The 27589-nt window shown below is 44.6% G+C and overlaps 1 protein-coding gene and 1 long non-coding RNA gene across 5 annotated transcripts in view; one reads left to right on the forward strand and one right to left on the reverse strand.

Moving 5' to 3' along the window:
- Window positions 1-5692: 5692 nt before the first annotated feature.
- LOC142829688 (uncharacterized) lies at window positions 5693-22719 on the reverse strand. Its single transcript, XR_012904416.2, has 3 exons — window positions 22580-22719; window positions 6658-6688; window positions 5693-5829 (listed from the first exon to the last, which is right to left on the reverse strand). It is a non-coding gene; the product is annotated as an uncharacterized LOC142829688 (long non-coding RNA).
- Window positions 6934-27589, forward strand: part of SH3BP2 (SH3 domain binding protein 2) — an 89273-nt gene continuing 68617 nt past the window's right edge. The window contains exon 1 of one of the 4 annotated variants that reach the window (XM_089777781.1): window positions 6934-7374. The gene's annotated coding sequence lies outside the window, so the exon portion shown is untranslated. Of the gene's footprint in view, window positions 7375-22655; window positions 22796-23335; window positions 23481-27589 lie in introns of those variants that run through there. The other 3 variants (XM_075930862.2, XM_075930859.2, XM_006134706.5) reach the window with 3 other exon arrangements.

Genomic DNA, 27589 nt, shown 5'->3' on the forward strand with positions numbered 1-27589 from the left:
TACAAGTGCACAGCTTGCAGGGAATACTAGTGACAACTGAGGTGTCAAATCTGAAAAAGATACAAAATCTTCTAAATTAGTCCATACTACAAAAGCACATGAAGAGCTGCAGGGGGCCTTTAACAATTGGGCAAATGGGCAGTGGGACAGCAGATAAAATCCTTTGAATATAAGGTAATATGCACTGGAAGGAATAATTTAAAGTACTCAGTCACCCCCCCGGGTTCTAGATTTAGCAGTAGTCGTTTAAGGAAAATCTGCAAAATGTGCAGCAGTAGACCCAAAAAAAAAAAAAACCATAGAAAAATCAATGCTTTTACTTCACCTAGAACACTGTGTGCAGTTCTATTCACCCTATCTCAGAAAAATACAGACGGAGAAGTTATTGGGCGAGTTACAAAGAAAGATTACTGTATGAGGGGAGAATATAAAGATGGGGATTGTTCTGTGTAGACAGGAGATGAATAAGAAGAGAGATGAAAACTGTATTCAAAGTAACAAAGAGTTACTTCCCATTTCTCATAATACATCAAGGGAACATTCAGTGAAGCAGACACACACAAATGGAAACACCCTTTTACACAGTGCTCACTAGCCTATGGCTAACTATCAGTCACAAGATCTCATTAAGGCTAACAGAAGATCTTTAAAATGTCTCAGAGGGGTAACCATGTTAGTCTGTAACTTTAAAAACAAGTGGTCCTGTGGCACCTTAGAGAGCAACAAAAATATATAGGCTCGCGAGCTTTCATGGGTAGGGGACACTTCATCAGATGAGTTGGAATGGAAATAACAGAATCCAAGATCTATACAACAGCAAAATAAGTAAAAGTCAATTGTAGGACCCCGCGGTTAATGAAGCCGCAGGTTGGCCACCCATGTGCTAGATGGATTATTTGTGAAAGGGATGCAAACCCTCAGGCTTTAGGACATAAACCAACCTCTTAATGATGGGGTTAAAAAAAATCAACTATGGGCAGGTTATAACATAATTTTCCTTCCTTGTACCTTCCTCTGAAGATTCTGATACTGGCATTGCTAGAAACAAAACAGAGTACTTTAAAGCACCATTTTTAAAACTTGGGTCACAGGGCTACCAGGGCAAGCCACTTGCGAACCACAGCCAATGGGAGCTGTGACAGTCCATAGCTATGGACACTTAAGTAAGCAACATGGTGTGGGCCTGCCAATGGCTTACTCTGGTGGTCTGCAATCCAGGTTTGAAAAACGCTGTAAAGAACTCTGATCTGAATGCTAATCTGGCATATTTCTAAATGCTTGGTCTCTTTGAGTTCACTATGATCATGTGTCCAGGTAAAGGTATTCACATAAGTTTCTAGAATCAGACCCAAATGTTGTAAGGATTGCTTGGAGCTTAGAGAAGCCTTGTTATGAGTAAAGTAAAAACTCTTCAGTTAACGTAACTATCAGGATCAGTTAACCAAAGGTGGAGGGCTTCTGGTTATGTCTACATTAGGGACCTTACACCAGCACAGCTGTACCATAACAGCTGAGTTGCTGTTTAGATCTCCCGTGTAGCTGTTCTTTGCCATCAGGAGAGAGCTCTTCTGCTGCCATAATTAAACCACCCGCAATGAGCAGCACATCGACTTTTCCAGTTGCCATATTGCTGTCCACACCCAGCACTTTTGCTGGTGAAATTTGTGATGATTAGAGAAGTGGTTTACTTCACATCCTGACCAACGGAAGTTTTACCAGTAAATCCAATATGATACCAGATTCTACTCCCTCGGTTTAGTTGAGAGTAGAAAATCCTCAGGGTCACATTCTTTGACTAGTGGCTCAGATGAAAAAGGGGCAACAGTATTGTCCCATCGCCACCAGACTGAAGCCACTAATCAAAAAATAACAAGTTTGACTGAACTTCCTCTTTCTAATGCCAGTGACCAAGCACGGAGGTTCTGCTTTACATGTTTCATTCATCTGTGGTGAGTGTGGGGTGGGTGGAGTGGATAACTAAGAAAAGAGAAACGGATGAGTTTGTGTACAAAACATACATCCTACGTAGGCAGTAATTAGGAGGCGGCTGCTATGTTTAGCCTCACATTTCAAAAATGTTCCAAAAATAGATTTTGATTCAAACAATACAAGTCAGATGTGTACAAGTCAAACCCAGGTCATTGCTTTTTTTAAAATGTGTGTGTGGGTTGCAAAGGTTAGATACATTAATTCACTTTTGAGAGTGAAGAAAAATATGGAAAACAAATGAAAAGGGCTTTGGGGGTAATTATTATGAAAGGAAGTGAATGGAACATATTACTACAACTCAAATGCAGTGACTTGAATTTTCAAAAGTTACTAATGACTTTTGATGACCAGTCTGAGGTGTCTTAAAAGGAAATGGACCCAAAACTATAAACACTCTTGAATGTGTGCACTATATCTTTAGAAGGGAGATGTGTTTCGTGGCAGTAAGCATACTAACGTCCCTCTGTAGGGATATCAGTGTGAGCAGTCGAGGACAGAAAATGACCTTTATATTTAAACTAGAAGATTTACTTGGTGTTGCTTAGGTCCTTAACTCAAACTTAACTTGTTTTTCTTCATTTAAATCATTGTGCTGGGGTAGAGCTCAGGAAGAGGAATTCAGTAGCAGGCTGCCCCAAGGAGAGAGGATTTACCCCAGCCCTCTCTCACTGCAGCAGCTTGGGGCCAGGTGAAAAGCACCTGTCCGTGGCCACTGCAGCTGCAGTGGGCACAGCCAGAGGAGATGGACACACAAAAATAAAAATTCTCTAAAATATATAGTAGATAGCTGTCCCTTTCTCCACCCCTGCCCACCGCTGGCCCAATGGGGTTATAGCTGTCGCAGTCCTCCATCTGGCTTTTTGCTGCTCTCACATGGTAATTTTACAGTTTAATTGTCTCTACTCCAGATCCCTCCCTTTCCATTTCATGAGAAACAATTACATTTCAGGCATATCCCATTGTCCTGGCACAACCAACCCCTGACCTTGCTTTAAGTTAGGCTAAGAGGAAGCTGCATTCTGCATAGCTAATGTGGTGGTTCTATCTCTTATCATATAGGAAGAGCTCTTGAACAAATGGACTCACAGGTGGACAGACAGAGAGATGCATGTTTCTACAATGTATAGAAAGAGGTAAAAAAAGATGAGTATTCAGTCACTTACAACATACTTTGTATTTGTTTTCTCATGCTTCTGTTAACAACTGAGGATTTTGTCCCAGCAAATTCATCTTCCCTAGTAGCACACGGAACAAGCCATACAAAAGGGGCATGCTCAGTGTCTGACTAAAGTCAGCAAAAAGAGTCCAGTTCATTTAAATGAGATTTGGATCAGGGCCCACAGGATGAGCATTGAGCATGGCATTTCCTCTTGGTGGAGGCAAGTGTTCACTGAGACCAGGTTAGCAGAGTATCAGCCCTTCAGTTTACAGTGGGGGAGACAGTATGTTAGGGTACTTCCATATAGAGCCTAAATGTTTAGAGTGCAGCTCCCAAACTCTGACACATCCACTGAACTACTATGAATCTACTCTCAAGATCCCTGCCCAGAGGATGTCTGAAATGAGTTTGCAGACAAGTCATCATTTCTGACAGACAGTAATTGTTAACAGTGTGTGTATTACTTACTCACGGAGAATACACAACCAGCCAACACATTTCAAAACTAAAATGTTTCTGTCTGCACGGTGTGATAAGAAATAGTTTTAAAAGGTGCTAATTAACATGGCCACATCTCATTTTCCACCTGTGGACAATGTCAGATTTGTCTCACCGAGGAGTAGAACAGGGCTTGAAAGTGTCTGAGACTTTTTATACTCTGCAGTTATGGAAATCAATAAATACCTAGACACTAAAGCATCCGCACCAGTCATTCTGTAAGTAGACCTGGCAATAAACTGCATGGAAAAATGTCAGAAAAGTCTGACCAAATGTGTGTCTGTACTCACACTCTGTACACTATTGTAGTCATCTTTGTATAAAATATGCCTTTAAATCCCACCCCCCAAAAACATTAAAGGACAAGGAGAGAGGAAAGACAAAGAATCTGTTCTCAGCACATACAGGTTACAGAAAACAGCATGGAACATCTTTCCCCAGCAGACTTACTGTCTCCTTGCTCTCAACTGAAAAGGATTTGATGGGGGAAGGGGAGACTGAGATATAAAAGTGAGGGATAAACTCCAAGTGAAGGGCAAATGTCAAGTTATCTCTTTCCCTACTCAACTTTGGAAGCCATCGGGGCCACAATGATACTCACAGCATATGCTGAGGGATGTAACTTAAGTGTGGTTGCATATACATGCAAATACATATGCAAATAACTTCTATCGCACAGCACTCTGGCACCTCTTTCCTGTGGCTAGATACGCCAACACCCTGTACCCGTATATTCCAGCCAGCTTGTCTGCTTGCTTATTTCAGTGCTCACCCCGCCTGGGAGACACCTCACTGTTGTAGAGCATGTTCCCAGTGGAGGCCATGTTCAAAGGATCCTACCTGTAGGCCACATGTTGAGCCCTGTGTAAACCCAAACCGCAACGCAGGCCGCAAACCAACAGACCGTGGGCTGCATGTTGAGTAGCCCTGCATTAGACTTCAGGGTAGTGGTCCTGACCTGAAAAGTGTGTCACTAATACTGTTAGAAGAATTTAGCAAAGAATTTACTTGGAATAAAGTATAGTTTAAGTTAGGTCCCAGAAAGTATTTTTATCTTTATTTTTCTTGCAACCTTTTCTAGTTTTTCTGTCTCATTTCTTGTAGGGCTGTTAACTGGTAAGCATGAGGCCTCCACAGAGGGCCAGTGAATCAGGCAGCAGAAACCCATGACAGGAGAGGGCGGCAGTCCCCAAGTTAAAGAAGTTAACCAATTTAACATTCTGAATTACTTATACTCACTTTAAATGATCTTTTAATTACATAAAATTAGTGTATTCCTTAATAATGAATCTTAAACATACTGGATTCATTTTATCTGGGCTAACTTCTGGGATAAGAGGGTGTATTTTGGGACAGGAAGTGTTGGGGTATGTGACAGACTCTTCAGAGTGCAGACTGGGACTGTGGAGCTACTCTGCCCCCTTAATTCTCCAGCCTGGGCTGTCTCTCACAATGCTTTACTAGTGACAAGCAGCACATCCCTCCAGGCACTGTTATTGCTTAGCACAAACCAGATGTGGAACCCCACGCCCAGATAGAATGCATGAATGCTCCCACAGCTGCTTGTGAATCACACCCAGAAAGGTACCAGCTAGTCCTCCCCACTCCACCGCCTGCCTTGTACCTCAGGAATATAGCCTCTTGCAAGTTAAGTGGTTCACCACTTCATCAATGGAAAGTGGACATACACCAGCCTTTGAAAACCTGAGCAGATTTATCAAATAAAATAGGCGACAAAGTCAAAGTGGTCACCAAAATAAAATGTAAGCATGCCGTCTAAACTTTCATCATATAAGACTGGGCAACACCTAGATTAAATAGTTTTTATCACCCCACTGGATATTGCAGCATATAGTACATGACTTTCACCCTTGAAATCTGGGCCAGTCTCCTTTGATGGAGTCTTCAGTGTCCTTGTTGGTTGCAGCATAAGTGGAGGGAGGAGAAAAGGCTTCTGTGTTCTGTTTTATACCATTTGTCCATGTGCTTGGTGAACATAAGTCCAGACATATCTGGGCATTGCTGAGTCACAAGGTGATGCAATATCTCAGTGCATCTCCTGTGAGTGAGTCATTGTATTGTAACTCCTCTGCTGGACAATGGCTGGTGATGTCTGTTCAGCATCCATCTGGGTGTTGGTGGTTGTTGTCTCTAGCATGTTGGTATCTGGGCGCTTCCCAAACCTACAACATATTTTAGTAAAAACCATAAATTTGTATAAGTTCATATGCATTTAGAGCCATGGCTTTCAGCAGATCATAATCTTTCCCCTGATATCTCACATGGCATGCTTTATATGCAATACCACAATTATGTCAATGAAGAATGGGGTGGGGAGTTACAGGGTGTCACAGGACTTCTCGTTGTTTATGCAGATTCAGACTAACATGGCTACCCCTTTAATGGGTGTCACAGGGTCATCCTGCAGATGGCTGATAAAAACCAGAGTGTAACACAAGTGTAGCTGGCAGGCTGTAGTTACACCCAGATGCTCAGGATATTACTTGCATGCTGATAGGCTGTTTGAGCTGCAAAGCATTGTAATACAGTGATGATTTTGGGGCAGGCATGAGACATTCCCTTACACTGGAATGTCACAGCCTATTGATCTGGCCTGCAGAAAATAATGACATAGACTTTATTGTAATTATTCTCCTTTCCAAAGGTTTTTGTTTCCCAAAGTATCTCTTCCAGTTTGACTGGGATTTAAATGCAGGCCTCTGAAAGTGAAGAGCTAGTGCACTAACCCAGTTTTAGTTTGATCTGGACTAAATTCAAATATTGGTTAAACAGGAAAAATTTAGTTTAAGGATATTAAAAGGTACTAGACGTTTGTGATATAAATATACCTAACTTTTCTCCTCCATCCCCCAACCTTCCGTGCATGACTCAGGATCTACAGTAGTGCAGTGACAGTGTTGTTATACTTGGGCAAATGTCATAATAGAAAACTTGCAATTGTCTGGCTTTGATTAAGAGGAAGCACTAGAATTTCCTGTGCTTGCACTCACCTGTCTATCTGTAATCAGCACTTCAAGTGTTCTTGGCCACAGAAGGAATAAAATGGGAGGAAAGGAGAGGGTTAAAAGAAACTTGAATTAATAAAGGAAGATTCTCATTAGAATTCTGCTGACTCTCAAATGTTCTCATGTTTGTTTTTTTTGGCTTCTCTGTGTGTATCATTGCATAAAACCCTCCAGTTCCTTTTTGTTAGAGAAAAAAAACTGCCCTTCCCCCCAGTAAAAAAGTTTGGCCAGGCCGCTTTTGCTATAGTGGGCTGCAGTACTCCTTGGGAGAAACCAGCCCCACTCTTTCTGCATACCATTGCCTTTAGAAAAAGGGAAGGCGTGAAAAGGGGAAAATAGCCTCAGACTTTCCCACCCGTCACCTTGGCGTGAGAACTGCAGTGCTTACCTGGTCGCAGGAAACCTGCACAGTTTTGGCTGAACCCCTGGGACACAGACCCCCACTTGGTGACCGTTGGGCCATATATGGTAATATGCAAGCGCGGGAAAGCAATGTGCTGATTTGGGGCTAAATACCCATCGCACAGTTCGCTCGAGGAGGTCTTCGCAACACATGTACCACCGTGTGTGTGCCTTCTCGTATACTTCAAAGTGCTGCCGGCCTGATCAACCGACCAGCCACCACCCCCAACTCTCAGGAGTAACCAAGGCCTTCGCAACCGAACCGATATCTTTGAAATGTTCTGTGTGCTGTGTAAGTTGGTATGTATGATTTGATTTTTCCTTGTTGTATAGCTTAGTGTTGTAGTTGTTTGGGTAGTACATAGAGTTTGTAGTTATCACTGTTATTTAATTAGTGTAGCTGGATATTTTTAGAATGGAGACTATTCCCCTTGCCATTTCCATCCTTATATTTCTGACACGTTTAACAAGAAATCGCAGAATAAATACTATAAATTCATCACTGTCATAAATTAATATCTTTTATTTGCTAAAACTGTCCACCTGGTTCTGTCCTTCCCCCCTTGGGTATGCATCATCGGACCTGTGGTTCTCGTGACACTTTTGGACAGGGCAGGCGGCATTTTAACTGCTAGAAGACTTGAGGATCGGGCTCTAACTTCATTGATTTCAGTGGAGTTAGTCCATATTTACACCAACACAGCTGATATAAATCTGGATTTACACCAACAAAAATGAGATCAGATTTTGGTCCTACATTTTACAATATATGGCTTAAGCTATGTTCTGTTCATTTGGTTTTGCTGCTATTAACAACTTTGCTATCTTTTTCCAAGGATTTTAGTGCCATGTGAAAAGTACTGGACTGGCAACCCTAGAGGCCAAAAATCTTTATTTACAGAACACACAGAGCACTGGAAAAAGCAATACTAGATTCCTGGGCCCCCATCGCCACTACCCTGCCAATGTGGCTCCAACCTGACTTGAAATAATCATGTCCAACGATAAAATGGTAGTTCAGTCCCCAAATACAGTCAAAGCCCCAGCCATAAAGACCTAGAAACAAGGACCATACAATATCTCCTCAGACTCTTCCATTTTCTATGAGCATAGGGGTTCTCTTGTCCTGACTTGTCAGTTTATTTATGCTTTGATATAGTTCCACAATGTGCCATTTCAGTCAGTTTCCATTTCCTAGTAATAGTGCCTCTGGCCACTGTAGTGCTGTAGGTGTTATTTATTTGAGCCTGGTTTCTTTGGAGACCCAGATTATGATGCCATCAAACAGTTTTATGTTCTGCTAATGCTATGATACTTCACATGGTAGTTATTAGTCATAGTGAATCTACTACATTTATTACTGAATAATTTTCTATACTGACTTCCTCCCATGCTACCTCCAAAGATCTCCCCCGCCCAGTATTCTCGGAAGATCCAGTCACTCACTGGATTTGGTTTGTGAGAGGGGGCATTTTATCTTAGACTCTGAAACTTTTGTAGCATTTAACAATGTGTATGAGGGTCTGTGATGGCTTTTGCATTGCTGGTATGATTAGTTTATATCACTTTAGGGCTAGATTCAGTCTCTGCTGCTTCTTTTCTTTCTTCCTTGGTAATTGCATGGCCCTGTCACAAAGCTGTGAATAATAGTGATTATCTTTGAGATTAAAAAATGAAATGTGCTATAAGAGCTAGGTATTAGTAGTAATCTCAGGGCAGGTCAAAGCTGCACTGTTGTGCATTAGTAAAGATGCTGTTATGCTGATGGGAGAGTTTCTCCCATCAGTGTAGTTAATCCAGCTCCGTGAGAGGTGGTAACTGAGAGTATGTCTAGACTACACGTTGTTTTTTTTAAAAAAAAAATGCCCTTTTTAAAAAAAAAAAACTTCACCTACGTCCACACTGTAATCATGTTCTTCTGAAATTAAATTAAAAGAATACAGGGGTTTTTCGGCATTAGTAAACCTCAAATTACGAGGAAGAACACCTTTTTCTAAAGAGCTCTTTAAAAAAAAAAAGGCATGTGTGTAGGCAATCGAAAAAAGCACAGGTGCCCTGGTGGCCATTCTGTGAATAGTAATCAGGGCTTTCTTTTGAGAGAGCATCCATGCAGTCTGGATGCTCTCTTTCGAAAAAGCAGATTTTTCAGTTTTGAGGGGTGGACACTCTCTTTCGAAAGAAGCTTTTTCGGAAGATCTCTTCCGAAAAAGTCTTTCAAAAGAAGCTTGCAGTCTAGATGTACCCTGAGACAGGAGAAGCTCTTCCGTTGACACTTTTTCACACTCCTGACGACATAGCTCTATCACTATAAGTTTGCAGGGTAGACCTGGCCTAAGTATCAAAGAGTGACTGGCTACTTCAAGAGGGAGCAGGACCAGTGTACCTGTGACTGGACAGCTGATCCAACTAGGTTTTAAAGAGGTACCTGGGCCTAGAGGGAAGAGCCACCGTGGCAAGTGGGAACAGCAGGAAGTTCCCTGGGGTGGGCTGCCAGATCTCCCTAGGACAGAAGGCAATAGGAACCTGATGCAGGGGGCAGGGGCAACTTCAAAAAGAGAACCCTGGGTGGAGGTGGTCAGTGAGCAGAGCACCCATGGTTCCTGCAGGAAGCCTTGAAAGGGGAGGGAAGAGAGGTAAAGAGGAAAAATCCCTTGTAACAGGAGCTGTAGCCCAGAGTGGGCTGAAGAACTCATTTTGTTAAATGTTGCTTGTGTTTGTGGGGGCGGGGAAGTTGAATAAAACTTCCAGAAAAGAGACTTTGGGTGTGGCAGTGTGTCCCCTGTGACCTGGAGACAAGGTCAGCTCATTACATATGGGCGAAAATGTGGGCAGGTAATCAGCCCTTAAAACCAAAGGGAAATTAGAGTCTTTGAACATTGGCTGGTACCCCACGCAGTCTGGGAGATAAGGAAAGATGGAGGAGGTGTTACCTCTGTTGGTAATGGGGTGGCAGCAGCAGTCAACCACATTGCAGCAACAATACGCCTGCAACTGATCTTGCAGAAACAGCAAGAGACCCTATTTCTGCTCAACTATGGTGGCCCTGGGAGCAACAAGAATGGTTGCAGAAGTAGCCGGGCCCAGGGCCTCTGGGGAATTTGGCTGATGCTAGAGAGGGTAGCACAAGCCAGCTTGTCCATGGCCTACTGATGCTGGGGCCAGAGAATGATCCAGAAACCTTCCTTTATTCAGTTAAGCAAGTGGTCAGTGCAGCAAGATGGGAATTTGGGAACCTTGCATAGCTAGGATGGTCGTCCTCCTAGGTTGCTACAGGACACTCCGGGAACTTTGTGTGCCTGACTTCCCAGATCTGACCTCGCCCCTACCAGCATGATTTTGATGCATGGTGCACACAAGATCACCCCACACATGGGTGTCATTTTGAAGAGTGAGCTGTGTCACCCTGCTCCTGTGATTCAAATGCACAGTGCTTACACAATCATGCCACTTTAAGTCCTTAATTCCAACCCCTTTCAAGACTGAAACATTTCGTACAAACTGTGCCTTGCAAAGTTACCATTTTAAAAGGCAGGCCCTGCTGATGGTTATTGTCTTGGTAAAATGTGTGGAGACACTGTGTATAAAGTTATAAGATTATGATGTTACTAAGGGCATATTCCAAATCTGTAAAGAGCAGCCACAAACCACTTCCTCTGAGACAAAAGGCAAACTAATGCCTCACCCAAGTGTTGATGAAATCAAATGGACAATCACCTGGTTAAGTGGCCACCCTTTGGCAGGAAAAAGGATGTGAGTGAGAAAGTTACATCTTGGCAAAGAAACACCTGCAGTTTCCCAGACCCACAGACTTTGTCTTCTTAACTGCAGCTGAAGATGATTCTCAAAGAGGAAAAAGCAGGTGTAGATTTACAATGAAACATACCGTGACCTGGCATGGGGTCTTGAGGGCTGGGCAGTCTAGCACCAGATCCGGCGTGCATGCACACACACACACACAGCAACTCAAGGGACAGCCTCTCTGCCGGGGTAGTTCCTCTGCAGAGAGGGCTGTGTGGGGGGCATGAGCAGGGAGGCTCACCTGTAAGCTGAAGCCTCAGGAGAGCCCGCAGGAGATGGCGAGCAGCATGAACATGGGCTGGAAGGCTTCAGAGGAGCACAGGGCAGGAAAGGTTATCATATTTTCTTTTATAAAGTGCTCTTAATCAAAGCACTTTACAATAGTTTACTCATGGCACAAACAGTACTTGGAAAGATCATTAAGTGGTCTACTGAGACCCTCAGCAATTTTCAAGTAGTCCCGGGGGAAAAAAAAGTTAGACTACAAAAACAATCAAGGTACCTCACTCTATTTTCATTTACTTCTTATAACTTATAATGCAGGAGGAGGATGAAGAAAAAAGAAGGAAAAATGGGAGGAGTAGGAAGAGTAAATGTTCTTTTTCTTGGCTGGATCCATGGGGAGGGACTCAAAAATGAAGCTGAGCACAGGACCCCTCTAACTCTAAATCTGCCATTGGGGAAAAGTACAATAATGGGGAAGAGATTCCTCAGAACATTTCTCCTTCTCGCTGTCAATGCAAATCACTCATGGACATCGGGTAGCCTAGGCAGGGGAACAGCTTTGCCTTCCCAAGCTGCCTGGCATGGCCCTGCCCACCCTACGCTTCCAGAACGCCTGCTGGAGCTGCATGCCTTCCTCCCTCCCCAGTGCTTGGGGCCGGGGAGGATGGGGTGTGTGTGTGTATGTCTCTTTCTATCTCCTCCCCTCCCCATGGTGTGGTTTTGTCTGAGTGCCATATTGAAGACAAACCAGAGAGACATGACTGTACAGTTTAATACCGGATGAGCTGCCATACATGGCAGCATTTGACAGGCAAGGCACTGACAGTTTATTGAGCAGTAATTGATGAGCAAGTGGGCACCTGTCCTGTAGTGCATGCTGCAGCCACAGCTAAACTGGGACTGATAGGAGGTGTTCTGGTGCTGTTTTGGGCCAAACCATTCCCATAGGGGCATGACCATGTGCAATAAGTCCAAGAAAAGGAACTTTGATGGTTATGCACTAAGATTGCTAGTGCCATAGGGAAACTCCAGGACCAACAGGTTCTGGAACATATCTTGAAGGTCCTTCCCAAAGAAGCCCAGAGCTGGGTAAGGTGATCCAACCTACCTCAGTGGAACAGATAGCCTAGTGGGCAGAAGCCTTCTTTGAGGCTGAAGTAGCTGGGCATGAGCAGCCTGAAGAGCGTGAGAGACTAGCAGTAGCCCCAGAGGAGACTACACAAGAGGATACCCTGGTCTGAGGAGTTGCTAAGAAGCTTCACTAGCGTTCTCATTGGAAGAAGATCCTAAGCAGCTGAAAATAGGATTACATGAAAGCTACCAAGTGTGCTCGTCAGTCCCAAATATAATGGAAGAGCTTCTGAGGGCAGCCAGGGAAATGGAGAAGTCCAGTGTTGCACTTCAGATACAGCAAGCCTGAGCATATGATTTGAGTGCCCAATAAATGAGTGGGGCTACCCAGACTGCTATTGTAGCCAGACTGGGGATCTGGGGTGCACTCTGAATGGCACTGGGGCAGAACAGTACCAGGGACCAGTCACATTGGGAGGAGTGTGAGTGTGAGAGGCTGAGCTGGGGACCCAGGGCTGGTAGCTAGGCTGTCCTAAGACGTAGGTGTAGATCTGGCCTGAGGCAGTTTCTTACTTGCTCAGTGTCATGCAGGAAGTCTGTAACAGAGCAGGAAATTGACTCCCCCAATCTCCTAAGTCCCAGGTGAGTGCTTTAACCACAAGATCCCCTTTTCGCTCTAGCAGAGTGCCATGGTGCAGTGAAACAAGGTAGCTGCCACATGTCTTGGTGAGGGATGTAGGAGATCTAGTCAGAACTGCACTGGTGGATGATGGCCTGGCTAAGGTGACTAGAGTGACTGAATGCCTTCTCTAGAGTGCTCAGCTGTTGAGATCCCATTGGGGATGCATGCAGTTCGCTACCACTGGAAACAGCAGGGAACAAACATAGCAGTAGAAACACTGCTTGGCCTCTGCCAAGGTGAATGCCTCCAGGGCAAAAAACACATTGCTAGCATAGGTACACAGGTAGGGGCATGGGCACTTCCTTGTCATAACTGTAGTGACTCACCGCAACTCCCTGCGCGTTAGGAAAACTTTAAGTTTTAAACCTGCCTAATCAATAGTACTGTGGGTATCTTATTACCAGCATGGTGGCACAATGTCTCTTATTTAGGAAACTGAGATCAGTATCTTTCCTTTAAGACTGAAAGTGGCTAAATTAGTAGACCAAGAACTACTGAAAACACTAACACTGCTAGAGAGAACTTAGGCAACAAAGCTGCTGCAGGAGACTGAATGCTACAGTTTCCTAATTGCACGTGTCTATAAATAGATGTTCTGCCAGTCCCTCTGTTCCATTAAACCTTTATATGCAGTTAATTAACTCTCTGGTCCTTGGCATGTCAGTCTGTCTACCAACAAATTGGTAAGTGTGTGCATAATGCACTTTGTATTTATACATACACATCCTGTAAAGAGATGTACATTCTCTAAAGACTTGCTGTGTCTGTGATGTGTAATTAAGGGAAGCATTAAAAAAGGAATTGAGGGAAGAAGAAAATTAAGTATCTTTCTTCAGAGTTCATTTTCTTTGATTGTATCCTGCTGTATGCTCTGTATTAGCTCGCAGCAAAACTCTGCAATCCTTACCGCAGCCATCTCTGCACTAGGTTTTTATTTTGGGTACAATTTTCAAAACTACCTCAGTGTCTTAGGAGTAGAGCCCCACATATCCATGGCTCATTTTTGTGGATGTAGGCACAAATTTTGTATCTAGAATCCTACAAATTGAAGATTCCTGCTTTATATCCACGGATGTGGATATTTGTAGATCATTTTTGTAGATGTGGATACTAATTTCGTATCTGCACAGAGCCCTACTTAGGAGCTGAATTCCAACTGATCTCCAATGAGACTTGGGCTTCTATAGGTACTTTTGAAAATTTTACCCTGTGTTTCTATGTAAATTTACACCACTCCAGTCTATCTGCACTAGCACTGGATACTGATTGAAAGAGTGATTTGCACTGATGTCGCCCACCTGCTTTGAGAGGGAGGTGCAAGTCATGCATCCCATCTGTAATCAGGGTCTGTCCTGGTGCAACTACATCAATGTAGGTGACACAGGTGCAAAATCCCAATCCTGGCCAAAATCGCAACTACCAGGTCATGTCTATGCTAGGAAATTATTTCAAAATAACTAAATGTGAAATAACTCCCGAAATAACTAAATCAAAATAGTCTGTCCCCTCTATGGGGAAGCCTCGAAATTAGTCCAATGCAGGCTCCATTATTGTGGATGTGCTACCTTGACTTAAAGCCCCAGGACACACTGGAGAGTTATTCCTCGAGGAAATAAGCATTATTCCCTGAGGAAAGCAGGAGTACAGATTTCGAAATAACAAGCCTGTTATTTCAAAATAATGGGCTTGGTAGTGTGGACGCTCCACTTATTATTTCAAAATAAATAGCGTAGACCAGAGCCCACTAACTTTGCAAGTGTCAGAATTTGCAGTACTTAACACTAGATGATTTGAACCAGGTATCACACAAATGTAAAAGCTTTTATATTTAAACCCTCAGAACAAAATACATTCTGGGCTAAATTTTCTAAGTGGGACGATCAAGTTACATACACTAATATATGTGCACAACAGTGTTTATCTCTGCCCAAGCAATCACCAGGACTGCATATACAAATAGGTGAAACAAAATACAGGACTATGTAGCACTTTAAAGACTAACAAGATGGTTTATTAGATGATGGGCTTTCGTGGGCCAGACCCACTTCCTCAGATCAAACAGTGGAAGAAAATAGTCACAGCCATATATACCAAAGGATACAATTTAAAAAAAATGAACACATATGAAAAGGACAAATCACATTTCAGAACAGAAGGGGGATGCGGGGGGGGGGGGGGGGAGGAAGGTGAGTGCCAGTGAGTTAATGATATTAGAGGTGGGGAAGGGTAGATGTCTGAGTAACTCACAGACATCTATTCTTCCCCACCTCTAATATCATTAACTCACTGGCACTCACCTTCCTTCCCCCCCCCCCCCCGCATCCCCCTTCTGTTCTGAAATGTGATTTGTCCTTTTCATATGTGTTCATTTTTTTTAAATTGTATCCTTTGGTATATATGGCTGTGACTATTTTCTTCCACTATTTTATCTGAGGAAGTGGGTCTGGCCAACGAAAGCTCATCATCTAATAAACCATCTTGTTAGTCTTTAAAGTGCTACATAGTCCTGTATTTTGTTTCAGCTACACCAGACTAACACGGCTACATTTCTATCACTATACAAATAGGGTGCTTTTCATGGGCAGATGGTTGCCCCTGCAAAACCTTTGATGATTGCATCACTAGGATAGGCACACAATCAATTTCAATGGGAGTTTTTCCTGAGTAAGCGGGGCAGAACTGGATGGAGATTAGGGTGCAGTACTGCTCCTGAATGGTGCTCAGTGCTTGTCAAAGTCAATGGAAACTGAGGGAGGTTAGTATTTTTCCGGCTGAGCCTTGTAGGTTGATGCACAGGGTTTAAAAATGCAAGATTACAAACATCTGCATCTAGGATTTTTTTATTCTATGCCCCTCGATGTAACGTCTGAGCTTTTTACAAATTTTCATGATCGTGGTGGACTGAGTGGCCTTCTACTCCTCCAGTGACGATATGGACAATTCTCATCCCTAACAGCTCTTTTGGAGCACCCATTCATTTGGTTTGAGAAACATGTAAGATGCTTTAGAGCACAATACTTCTGCCAGAATAAGGACTGCAGTCAGCCACAATTTTTGCAATAATGTCCATCTCATCTTCCCAGCCAGAGACTGGTGGGATTGGCTGTCTGTCTAATGCAGTCAGATTTCTCTAGTAAGCTTAAAAACCTGTATATTGAAATACTCAGGTAAGTAAAAACTCTTGAAAATTACTGTGGGATCACAATACTTTTATAAAAAGACATGCTGATGAAATATTGAAACAGCAGAATACAACGCAGACTAGCTGTGTCAGAAAAAAAGACATTACCAGCTGGCTTGCCTGCTGAGAAAATATAAACCACAGAGGAAAAAGCAAGATGAAAGCTGCGTCATCAAAGCTCCCGATCTATTATGGATAATATTTTATGAAAGTTTGTAACACAGAGGATGGATTACAAATTTAAATAAAAAAATTAAACAGATTTGATGGAAAATGAAGATACCCTATGAAATGCAACTGGAAATGGGAAAAAGAAATCTAAGCCAGTCCAGCTGTATCTAGACTTGTGTTTAAAAATCACAATGAATGCTAGTGAGCACAAAGAATGGAGGGAAGAGAGGCCCAGGAAACTGAGCCTTTACCTTAGTTATGCCAGCTTGTTGTAGCTAGTTACAGGCAGGATTCCAAGCAGAACTAGAGAGAATAATCTATCTCTAGGCAAGAAGCTATTTAATCTGTGACAATTTTATTTGTAAAAGGTATTTTCCACCTGCCCCCTTACCCCAAATTTAAGCATGGTCTGTGATTGCTTAGCTGGACCAGTAAGCTATTAGCCAGATATCCTATTTGGAAAAAAAAATTGCAATCCGATTTCCACACACACACACACACACACACACACACACACACACACACACACACACACACACACACCCACACACACACACACCAGCTATGTCTCAGCAGAAAAAACAAAGATCTATGGGTAAACAAAATGAGCATTGTGAAACCGGTGGGATATAGTTTAGGGATGTTAAATATCAGTTAATTTAATAGTTGATTAATCTCAGGAATTCTTATTGGTTACTCAACTATTCTATAGTCCCCAGGAGTGGGGCTGGTAGCCAGTGTGCTCCAGCCCCACTCCTGAGGAGACCCCTGCCACTCTGCACTGCTGCCTTTGTATTAGAGGCAGCAGCATGGGGTGCCAGGCAGGAACTGGTCCGTGAGGGGAGCCAGTTTAAAAACCAGTTCCCCTTGTGGACTGGCTGCCTCTCACCCCATCCTGCTGCCTTAATTTTACATTACCCCTTATACACTATATATCATACTGTATTACCTCACCAGAGCCTCATTCACTCAAACATCCTATGAAATTAACTTACTATTGGCTTCCTGCTTGTCATGGAAATTATATGCCTTTTGGGCACTGATTAATAATAAGGCTTTTGTTGATTATTGTAATGTTCTAGCATTCTGTGGTGTGCAGTGACCTAGTGCACTGGAGCAGGCGGGCAAGTAATAGCATGTTGGCATTCTTCCTACTGAAACCTCATGTGACACTGCAATTGATAAAAACAATGGCTGTAGTGTCAATGTTGTTCCTTAGAACTCCACTAGCCTCTCCTGTGGTGTAGGGATTTTGGGGTGGTTTTTTTTTTCTGTATTGTCCTTGCTTGTGTCTTTTAGACCACATCACAGTAGTTCTCTAAAAGTGCTATGTATATTTATGATGTTAGAGCGATAATACAATTGCCTGGCAGTGGTAAGTTATGAATAATGGCTACCTCTTATTTCCCTTATCCAAATGTAGTCTAACAATTTTTGCCACAGGGATTGTTATAGATGAGCCGGTAACAGGACATGACCCAAGGCAAATTTACCTGGAAAATACTGTTCTTGAAATATTCTCTCAGGTCTCAAATCAGGACTTCCATCTGTTCTGTTTTGTTGTGTCAGTCACTGTTACAGAGTATGTACTCTTTTAAATTGCATTGAGCAGTCCCATACAGTTTCCCTGAAGAGACAACACTGCCTTGTTTGGTTTTTGTCTTAAGCTGAATTCTTGGCACAGTTTTTGGACAGATGTCCACACTTGTTACAAATGCAGCACTGTCTTTGGGCTTCTGGTTGTTAGGTTTGGCTTTTTAGGAACTGAGAACTCCTTTCATTTATGAACCCTTTCCAGTGAAGACCCTTCTTGGTAACTTGCTGTATCCCTTTCCATCAAGGAAGTTTGAGGAAACCTGAATTGTCTCACTGTTAGGATTGTCACTTCTAGGTCAGAATACAGGGTATAGGACAGTTCAACACAGTCTCTGTGCCCACTGCACAGATACTTCTGAGAAGCTTACAACCTGACTCATGCGGAGATTCCAGGTTTAAGCCTATATACTACACATCTAGTATTGAGCCAAACCTATCAAACTGCTTTCAAACCATAGCAGTCAGCCAAGGATCTCATCTTATAGAAGTATCTGATGCTCTCTCTGAATCTGATTCAGCTCCCCATTGAAGTCAGTGGCAAAAATCCAGGGGTTCTCAAACTGTGGGTTATGACCCTGTTTTAATGGGGTTGTCAAGGCTGACTTAGATTTACTGGGGTCCGGAGCTAAAGCCAAAACTCTTGGGTTTCAGCCCTGGGTGACAGGGCTCAGGATAAGGGCCCTGTGGCAGGGGCTGAAGCCTTTGGGCTTTGCCCCCTTCCCACCTGGGGTTGCATGAGGTTCAGTCTTCAATCCCCTCTCTTCCTGGAGTCATGTTGTAATTTTTGTTCTCAGAAGGCTGCCATGGTACAATGAAGTTTGAGATTCTGTTCTCTAATCCTATAACTCACTGGACTTCCCCCAGACAAATCCTCCTTTCTAATTAAAACATAATTATCTTCCTTCTCTGCTTCTAGTTTCATTTTCTCCAGCTCAGACTTTTTTTGCCATACCTTTAGGTGTACCAGAGTCATTGATATTTTTTTTTTTTTTTTTTTTTTTTTTTTTTACCCTTTCTGTGTTGGCTCCATTCTTGGCTTCCATTTTTCTCATTTTTTATTTCCTCATCCACACACAAATGACTTACCTAAACACATCCATAAGGCTGTTAACCCTCTCTTCCTCAGCTCCTTTCAAGAACCTCCTATATTGTGATTGCTACCAGAAATTAGCAAACTAGGACATAATCAGTTTTTTTATTTTAAATATCAGTTTTTTAAAAAAGTGTGTATTAAACTGTATATATTGTGATTGAATTCATCACAACTTACAAATCTCTTGTAAGCTGCTTAGATTTCGAGGTCCCTGTCTTTCAAGCAATTACTCATATGTACTTTATTTTATGCAAGTCATCGAGTCAAAGTCTCATTGATTTTAGTGGAACTACTTGCATGTATAAAGCCCTGAATAAGTCTGACCTCAGGAATGAGATGATATACTGTAATCTTTTTCATGCAGGCAACCCATCTTCCTATGCCAGTAGTGCCTAAATACTACTGAAATATAAATACTAAGACATTAGTTCTGCTCTTGGTTCTCATGTTAATTCTTTTTTCAGCAGTTTTTTTCTTTATATTAAATAGAATCATAGGATTATAAGACTGGGAGGGACTTGGAGCAATCATCTAGTCTAGTCCTCTGCACTCCTGGCAGGACTAATATTATCTATATGTTAATGTGGATGAATTACCAAGGAGAGAGGGACAGATGAAAATGCATTAGCCAATACAGCCCTAGAGTTATGTGTTAAATCTTAACAGAGATGTTGATGTTACATATTCTCAGTGCTTCACAGGCACACGTTGGTCCTTGCAACACTGCTGTGGTATAAGTTTATTTTTACAGATGGGAAAAGTGAGACACAAAGGGTGAAATCCATTACTGGTAGGAAGGGCCATGGAGCAGTACAACACTTTCATGATAGTGTAACTACACAGGAGTGCCTGTGCCATTTAGCATATGGCTCTGTCTCTGTGCCAGGTCTTCATAGGCCATTGTTAAAGATCATTTTGAAAAGGAGATAGGGTAGACCGTGGGGGCCAGGAGAGGGGAGTGGATTCAACTCAGAGGGGCTGCGCTGCCACTCCTGCATAGAATATGTGGACTGAGGCTGCAGGGCTGCTACCAGCAGTTCTGTGGTATGTGGCTCACATGCTTCTTCTTGTGGGCGCCACAGACACATTTCAGTGGAAGTAAAGTGCATTCATTCATTTCCTTTTGCATGACACGGTGGACAGATGTTAGCACACACACAATGCCAAGAGAAAAAGTATGGCACAAATTCCTCAGTATTTCCAAGGTCACTGCCAGGATACTCAGGATAAGATACAGGAACAGTTCTCTTGACAGCATTTGGGTCCTCTTATCCTCCCAGCCCCAGCAGATGGGAGTCCCCTTCATTCCCCATTTGCACCCTTTACTAGCATGTTATGTCTGCTCCAGTCTTTGCAGATTGACATATTAAAAGGCTTCCAAAATCTTTGGATGCCAAATTCTTATTAATTTTAATGGGAACAGCATGTTGAATTCCCTTTAGATAGCTTTGAAAACCTCTGCCATTAGATCTCCTCATGTTCTTGCTTTATAAGCACAAAGACAAGCGGAACCAGACTTATTCTAAAAGGCTTTATCCCTTTCTTTTACTTGAATTCACACTCAAGGGCTATGTCTACACTGGCGCAATCTTGCGCCAGAGACATGCAAATGAGGCTAAGCGTGGAATATTGCTGAGCCTCATTTGCATACCTAATGAGCCGCCATTTTTGCAGAAGAGGCTTTTGCGCTAGAAGGAGCTGTCTACACCGCCCCTTCTTGCGCAAGAAAAACCCTCTTGCGCAATGCCGCTATGCTGATTATTTTCAGGAATAACGGCATTTGTCAGTCAGTGACAAAATCCCTAGACTACTCCTTGGATTTTCTCTCTAAAAGGGTAAGTGGTGTGGGCAGATTTGCGGGATCATCTGCAGTGGGGTGATTTCCATTCTTTTTAATGGGAAAAAATGTATGTTTTTCTCCTACTATCATGCATCTGTACTCATGGTGGTACAGTCATTAGTAGAGTGTAAAAAAAAAATGAATAAAGTATCAGACATTGAAGGGAGAGACTGATTATGTATTTACCTAAGTAGGAAGAGTGATTGTTTAGTAATCTGAGGGCAGACCTGAGAGCTAGGAACTCGTACATTCAAATCCCATTTCTGTGTGGCCATCAGCAAAACACTTTTGAAAATTTTATCTGAAGCCGCCAAATGGCTTAGGAGCTTTAAGTCTCATTTTCAAAAGTGAATTAGAGATAAGATTTTTATCTAATGATGCAGACAAGTGCCTAGTGCAAAAATGGAAAAATGGTAAAGTTTTTTAAAAAAGGAAAAAACAAAATGAAATAATGAGAAAATGCATATTATTCACTTTTTCATTGAAAACTTAACCTGGGAAAGAGGGCTGCAGTGCAGGGGTGAGAGTTTTGGGGTGGGGCTGGGTATGAGGGGTTCACAGTGTAGGAGGGTCTCTGGGCTGGGGTAGGAAGTTGGGTTCAGGACAGGGTCAGTGCTGGTGATGCAGGCTATGAGATGGAGCTGTGGATAAGGGATTTAGGGTGTAGACTCTGGGTTTGGGGAGGGAGGTTTAGGGCTGGGGCAGGGGATCTAGGCACAGGATAATGGCACAGACTTATCTCCAGGGCTTCTCATCAGCACGGGGTTCAAATGCAGGCTACCTGCCTGCCTTGGCACCATTGACCACACTGTGTCCCAGAAGCAGGCAGCAACAGACCCACCTCCTACATGGCTCTTATCTGCAGGCACTGACACTACCCAACTCCCATTGGATGGTTTCTGGTCAATGGGAGTGTGGAGCCAGGCCTCAGAGTAGAGTCAGCAGGGGGAGCCTGGTGGCCTTGCTGCCTGGGCCTGCTGCTGGCGTCTTCCTGGATGTGACATGGTGTCAGAATAGGTAGGGATTGGATTGGCCAAGGGTTTTCAAAGTGTGGGTTGTGATCCAGCCTTAGCTGGCCACCAGCATCCCTGGGTGATGTGCAGGGTGACATGGTGCGACCCAGTACAGGGTCATGACCCACACTTAGAAAACCACTGGCCTATGCCTCCCTGGGCCCCATGGGCTCTCATCACTGCGGGGGGGGTGAGGTACTGCCCTGTCCATAGGATAGATGGGGGCCCCCACGGTGGCTGGCTGCCCTGAACTATCCTATGTACAGGACAGCTCTGGTGGTGGCAAGATAATGGCAGAGTTCAACTAGAACCCAGATACTGTTCCCCTCTCTCTTTCAAGAGTGGTAATGCCCACAGCCAAACACAAGGTCATTTCCCACAGGGGTGCAAAGTGAGGCTGGAGCCCATCCTGACAAAAAGAGTCAGGCTGTGCTGTTGGCTGCAAAATGAGTAATAACAAACCCTGGCCTGTTGATAAGTACAGGCCAGCAGTGTTCCCTGTATGCAGAGTGCTTGGGCGGCCAGATTCTGGTGCCACACAGGTGATTAGCAGAGTGCCCAAAGTCAGCAGCATGTGTTTGCTAGTGGTGCACATATGCACACGACAAAATTTATTCCACACAGATATAGGGGGGGAAAAAAAGGGCTCCCAGAGAAGAAATAACACTTGGTGTGTGGGGATACTCCCTTTGAGGCCAGATTTCCCGTCACGCTGGATCCCAGCCTCCTTCGGACCCGCGTCCTGCCACGCGTGGGCCAGCCGGTGCGCTCCTCGCTGCAGCGGCCTCCCCCCGGGGAGCTCTTTCGCGTGGCGGGACGAGACTCCCGCGCCTACCTGCGGCTCGCTCTTTCCTTCCGCCGGCAGGGGGGCCGGAGCGTCTCGGGGAGGAGGAGCCGAGCTGGAGCAGGTGGAGGAAGCGGGCGGGCTGCGAGGGAGCCGCGGCTCTGCTCCAGCGCTGGAAGGGGGAGCGTGGCCGGGCCTCCAGGTGCGACTGGACCCCGGAGGGGCCCAGCGGAGCCGCTGGCGGGGGAACTGAGCCGCAGCGCCCGGGTAAGAGCCGTCTGCCCCTGCCCCGCTACCTAGGCTGTTGGGCGGACCTCCTGCTGGCTTCCCCCTGGGCGCCCCCTTCCCGGGGCCCTGGGCGAGCCTCTGCCTGCTCCTGCTGCAAGTAGGAGGGGCGGCCCTTCGCCTGCTGCTCTGCCTGTCCCCTGCTCCGTCCCCGCCGGCCAGCGCGGTGCAGCGAGCGCCCTGGGGCAGCCCCGCTCTCCTGGTCCCGGGGGAGGAGGGGGTTGTGTGGCGGTAGTCACCGGGCGTGTTGCAGACTAAGCAGTCGCGGGCTGCCGGGCCCATCCCGTTTCTGTAGCCGAAGCCCAAAGGCGGCTGGAAAGTCCGATGACGCACAGAGGCTTAAAAATGCGTTTTGCTGCAAATGCAAACATTCCCTTCTGCTGAGCCGGCACGTTCCGGGCTGCCAGGGCCTGCCGGCGGGAGAGGTGCTGTGTGTGCAGAGAGGTGACCTGCAACAGGTCCAGGCTGGAAGCTCAGCGTACCATCTGCAGGGCTTGGAAACCAGCATGCCTGGGGTGTGCCGTGCTAGGACGGTGCAGGCAGTCGTAGGGTTGGCAACAGCCCCTTGTTACAAGGGAATGTCCCTTATTTCTTCATTTCTGTGCAACAATATCAGGCGTTGCTGAGTGCAGCAAAAAGCAGCACGAAATCCCCCTGGTCAGTGTGGGTGAGTACTGCTTATTACCATTATAATACTATCAGTACTGAGAGGAGAGGCAGGGGTGCTGGAAAACAGTCCCCTTATTTTTGAAATACAGTGTTGGCAACCTTACCTGTGCTCATCACCATGCTCCTGCTTGGAGCCTCTCCTTTAGGGGCAAATGGACTTAATATCTGACCCCAGCAATCAACATTTGCTCCACTTTTCAGATCCCTCTGGTTTTTGTGGCTGCAGATGGAGGGCGGGACAGAGCAGCTCAGTAGAGTGAGCCCAAAAGAATGCTGTATTTGGAGAAAAGTAGTGCGAGAATTGTACAAAAACAACTTTTATTGTTTCCAGATCATGACCTAGAGGATCGCAGAGGCTGCTTTTTGGCCTTAGAATCTGTGAATGAGAGTGGCACCCTATTCTGTCTCCTACCCCAAATTAAAAAACATAGCAAGAGACCTAAAAAAGAGTCACCGGGGCTTAACCACCATGTAAAAGAAGCAGTGAGGGACAAAAAGACGTCTTGTGAGATAAATAGAAAAGAACATAAATACTGTCAAATCAAGTGTAAAAAATCTAATAAGAAAAGCAAAAAAAATATTTTGAGGAACAGCTAGCCAAAAACTCAAAAAGAAATAACAAAATGTTTTTAAAGTACATTAGAAGCAGGAAGCCTGCTAAAAAACCTCTGGGTCCCCTAGACGATTGAGATATAAAAGGAGCAATCCAGGATGATAAAGCCATAAACTAAATGATTTCTTTGCTTCAGTCTTCATGGCTGAGGACGTTAGGAAGATTCCCAAATCTGCACCGTACTTTGTGGGTGATGAATCTGAAGAACTGTCCCAGACTGAAGTGTCATTAGAGAAGGTTTTGGAACAAATAGAAAAACGTAATGTTAACAAATCTCCGGGACCAGATGCATTCATCCAAGGATGAGTTCTAAAAGAACTCAAATGGGAAATTGCTGAACTATTATCTGTAGTTTGTAACCTATCCTTTAAATCGGCTTCTGTACCTAATGATTGGAAGGTAGACAACGTGACACCAATATTTAAAAAGGGCTCTAGAGGCGACCCTGGCAATTACAGACCGGTAAGTCTAACTTCAGTACCGAGCAAATTAGTCGAAACAATAGTAAAGAATAAAATTGTGAGGTACGTAGAAGAACATAATTTGTTGGACAAAAGTCAACATGGTTTCTGTCAAGGGAAATCATGTCTTACTAATCTATTAGAGTTCTTTGAAGGGGTTAACAAACATGCAGACAAGGGGGATCCAGTAGATATAGTATACTTAGATTTTCAGAAAGCCTTTGACAAGGTCCCTCACCAAAGGCTCTTGTGTAAATTACATGGTCATGGGATAAGAGGTAAGGTCCTTTCTTGGACTGAGAACTGGTTAAAAGACAGGAAACAAAGGGTAGGAATAAATGGTAAATTTTCAGATTGGAGAGGGGTAACTAGTGGTGTCCCCCAAGGGTCAGTCCTGGTACCAATCTTTTTCAACTTATTCATAAATGATCTGGAGAAAGGGGTAAGCAGTGAGGTGGAAAAGTTTGCGGATAACACCAAACTGTTTAGGCTAGATGGACCTTTGGTTTGACCCAGTACGGCTGTTCTTATGTTCTTTAAAAATTACTTTCCAACTATCTTTGAGCCTTTTTTTGCTGGTGGTATTTGAATTACAAACTGTTGGCCTACAAAGTGCTTCCTGGCATTTTTCTAATGATATGAGTGTTAGACATGCAAATGTAATGCTGAGAGACTTCTTAACTGTGAGGGGTGCAAAGAACTAGGTGGATTAAAAACATTTTCTTCAGTGACAGCAGTGTAGTAGATATTTCTTAAGCCCTTTAGAGCTTTGAAGAGGCCTTTGCTTTAAACGTATCTCCAGCTCTATCAGAATTTGATTATCAGAGTTGGGGAAGATGGCTTGAGTAGTATGTAGTAGATCCAGGTCCTTTCATCCAGGGGTCTCAAACTCAGGGCCAGTGCTAGTCCTTAAATCCTCCTAGTGGACACCCCTCTCTGCCTGGCAGGGCTCCAGGGGATGGTGGAGTTTTCACACATTTCTCCTTCTGGTGTTGCCTGCTGGCCTGCGTAGTACTCCTCCCCCCCCCCCTCCCGGCCTGTCCTATTACCCCTGGGCAGTCTAACCCCCTCTTCCAAGGACTCCCAGGTAGCGTGGTGGGGCTAGAGCAGCTTCCGGCTGCTAGCTCTGTGCTACTGCCAGCACATCCCTGTGGCTTGGGAGAGGTGTGTGCAGACATCCCATCCATAGGATGGCTCCTTGCAGATGCCCTGGGCTCTGCAGCAGCTACCCCATCCGTCTGTTGGATAGAATGCTCCCCCATACTCAGGTTAGACTGTGGGGCACTGGACAGGTTGGGGCTAGCTGCAGGATTTGGGGTTCCCTGCACTCACCATGGTGGCAGAAGCCACTGCTTTGCCACCATCTCACAAGCCAGCCCATGCTGGGGCTGGCATGCTCCACTTCCCACAGCTGCAGTGAAGCGACTGAGCTGGCCTGAGAGATGGTGATGGAGCAGAGCAGAAGTTGCTGTGCCGCTCCGTTCCCCGTGACTCCTACCACCTTGGTGAGTGTGGGAGGACCTACCCAACCCATGCCATGCCTCAGTTTGCATCCCTTGGGGGGGGGGAGAGCTTGAGGGAAGGCATGTGACGGGGGAGAGGGCAGAGCAGAGGCTGGACATGGGAGAAGGGTACAGACACCTCTCTTCCTCCTGGGCCATGGGCACTCACGTGCCTGCAGCCGTTGTGGGCTGGATTGTGGAACTGCTCAGGCCACACATGGCTCTCAGGCTGAGAGTTTGAGACACCTGCCCTAGGTCATGGATAGGCAATAAACAGCCTGTGGGATGAATGCAGTTTGCCAGGATAAGCCTGCATCTGTAGATGAAAAGCGCTTCAGTTTTCAGTGTGATGGTAATCTGCTACTTTTTTTGAGTTCTACTATTGTATTGAATTAGAGGTATTTAAAATAAATGATCTGATCGGCTTGGTGCTGTGAATGGCAAGTCTCTGCCTTTTTCTAGCTTGTGGATTTGAGGATGGGATCTGAAATAATTTCACATGGCGAACTACATCTCTCCCTTCTTATTTCTAATTTTATATGTGCAGGAAAGTGTAGCTGCAGACTTTGCGACATAGTTTATTCAGACATAACTTGCACTACAGATGCAAAACATGAATTGCCTTTTATTTCCAAATGTTAGACATTTCTTATCCTCTCCTCTCTAAATTTAAGTGAATCCTGTGTTCAATGCCCCACTAATTGTGGGGGGGACTTAAAGAAGAAGTGGGTTGTGCCCAAAAAAGCTCATGATACTATCTATATTTTTTTTGTTAGCCTTTAAAGTGCTACAGGATCACTCTTTTTTTTTTTTTGAGCTTTCTTTTTAAGCTATAGACTAACACGGCTACCTCTCTGAGACAACTAATAGGGAGTTGCTAGTAAGACTGCATAAGCTGTTTCCTATATTACTCCTCAGGGAATTCTGGACCACTGCACATGCACAGAATTTATGTACCCCACAGATTTCTTTGCTTCCCCACCGAAGAATGACACTTTGATGGGGAAGTGAAGGGAAGCCACAAGAGTAACTATGTGATCCTCTCTAGCGGTATGTTTAGGGCAGCTGGTAGAGAAGTAAATCACTATGGGGCAGTGGGCAGGACTGGGGAAGGCACAGCTGGTGGCTCCTATGCTGCGTCCGGTTCAGCAACGTAGGCGGGAGAGGACAGGACTTCCTTTCCCCTGCATGGCATCCAAGGTTGTGTCAGATGTACCCTCAGGTTTCTTCCCCAGCTATGGGAAGCTCTGACTCCTGTGCTACCTGCAAGTCATTGCTCCTCAGCTGCAAGAGGAAGGATCACTGTATCGGGAGTTGCCCCCCATGCACCCAGACCTCCTCATACTCAGACCCTCCTGCTGAGCCTCAATCCCCCCCCCTCACCCAGAGTCCCTCTGAGTCCCATGCCCCCTGCACCTGGACCACCCTGAAGAGTCACCTGCACCCAGATCCTTACCAGACCTAGCCCCAGTCACCTTCACCTAGATGCCCTTACTGTTGCACTCAACCTCCCCAACAAGCCTCTGTGCAT

This window comes from Pelodiscus sinensis, chromosome 4 (genome assembly GCF_052426305.1).
Source record: "Pelodiscus sinensis isolate ZL-2025 chromosome 4, ASM5242630v1, whole genome shotgun sequence".
NCBI classification, from domain to species: domain Eukaryota; kingdom Metazoa; phylum Chordata; order Testudines; family Trionychidae; genus Pelodiscus; species Pelodiscus sinensis.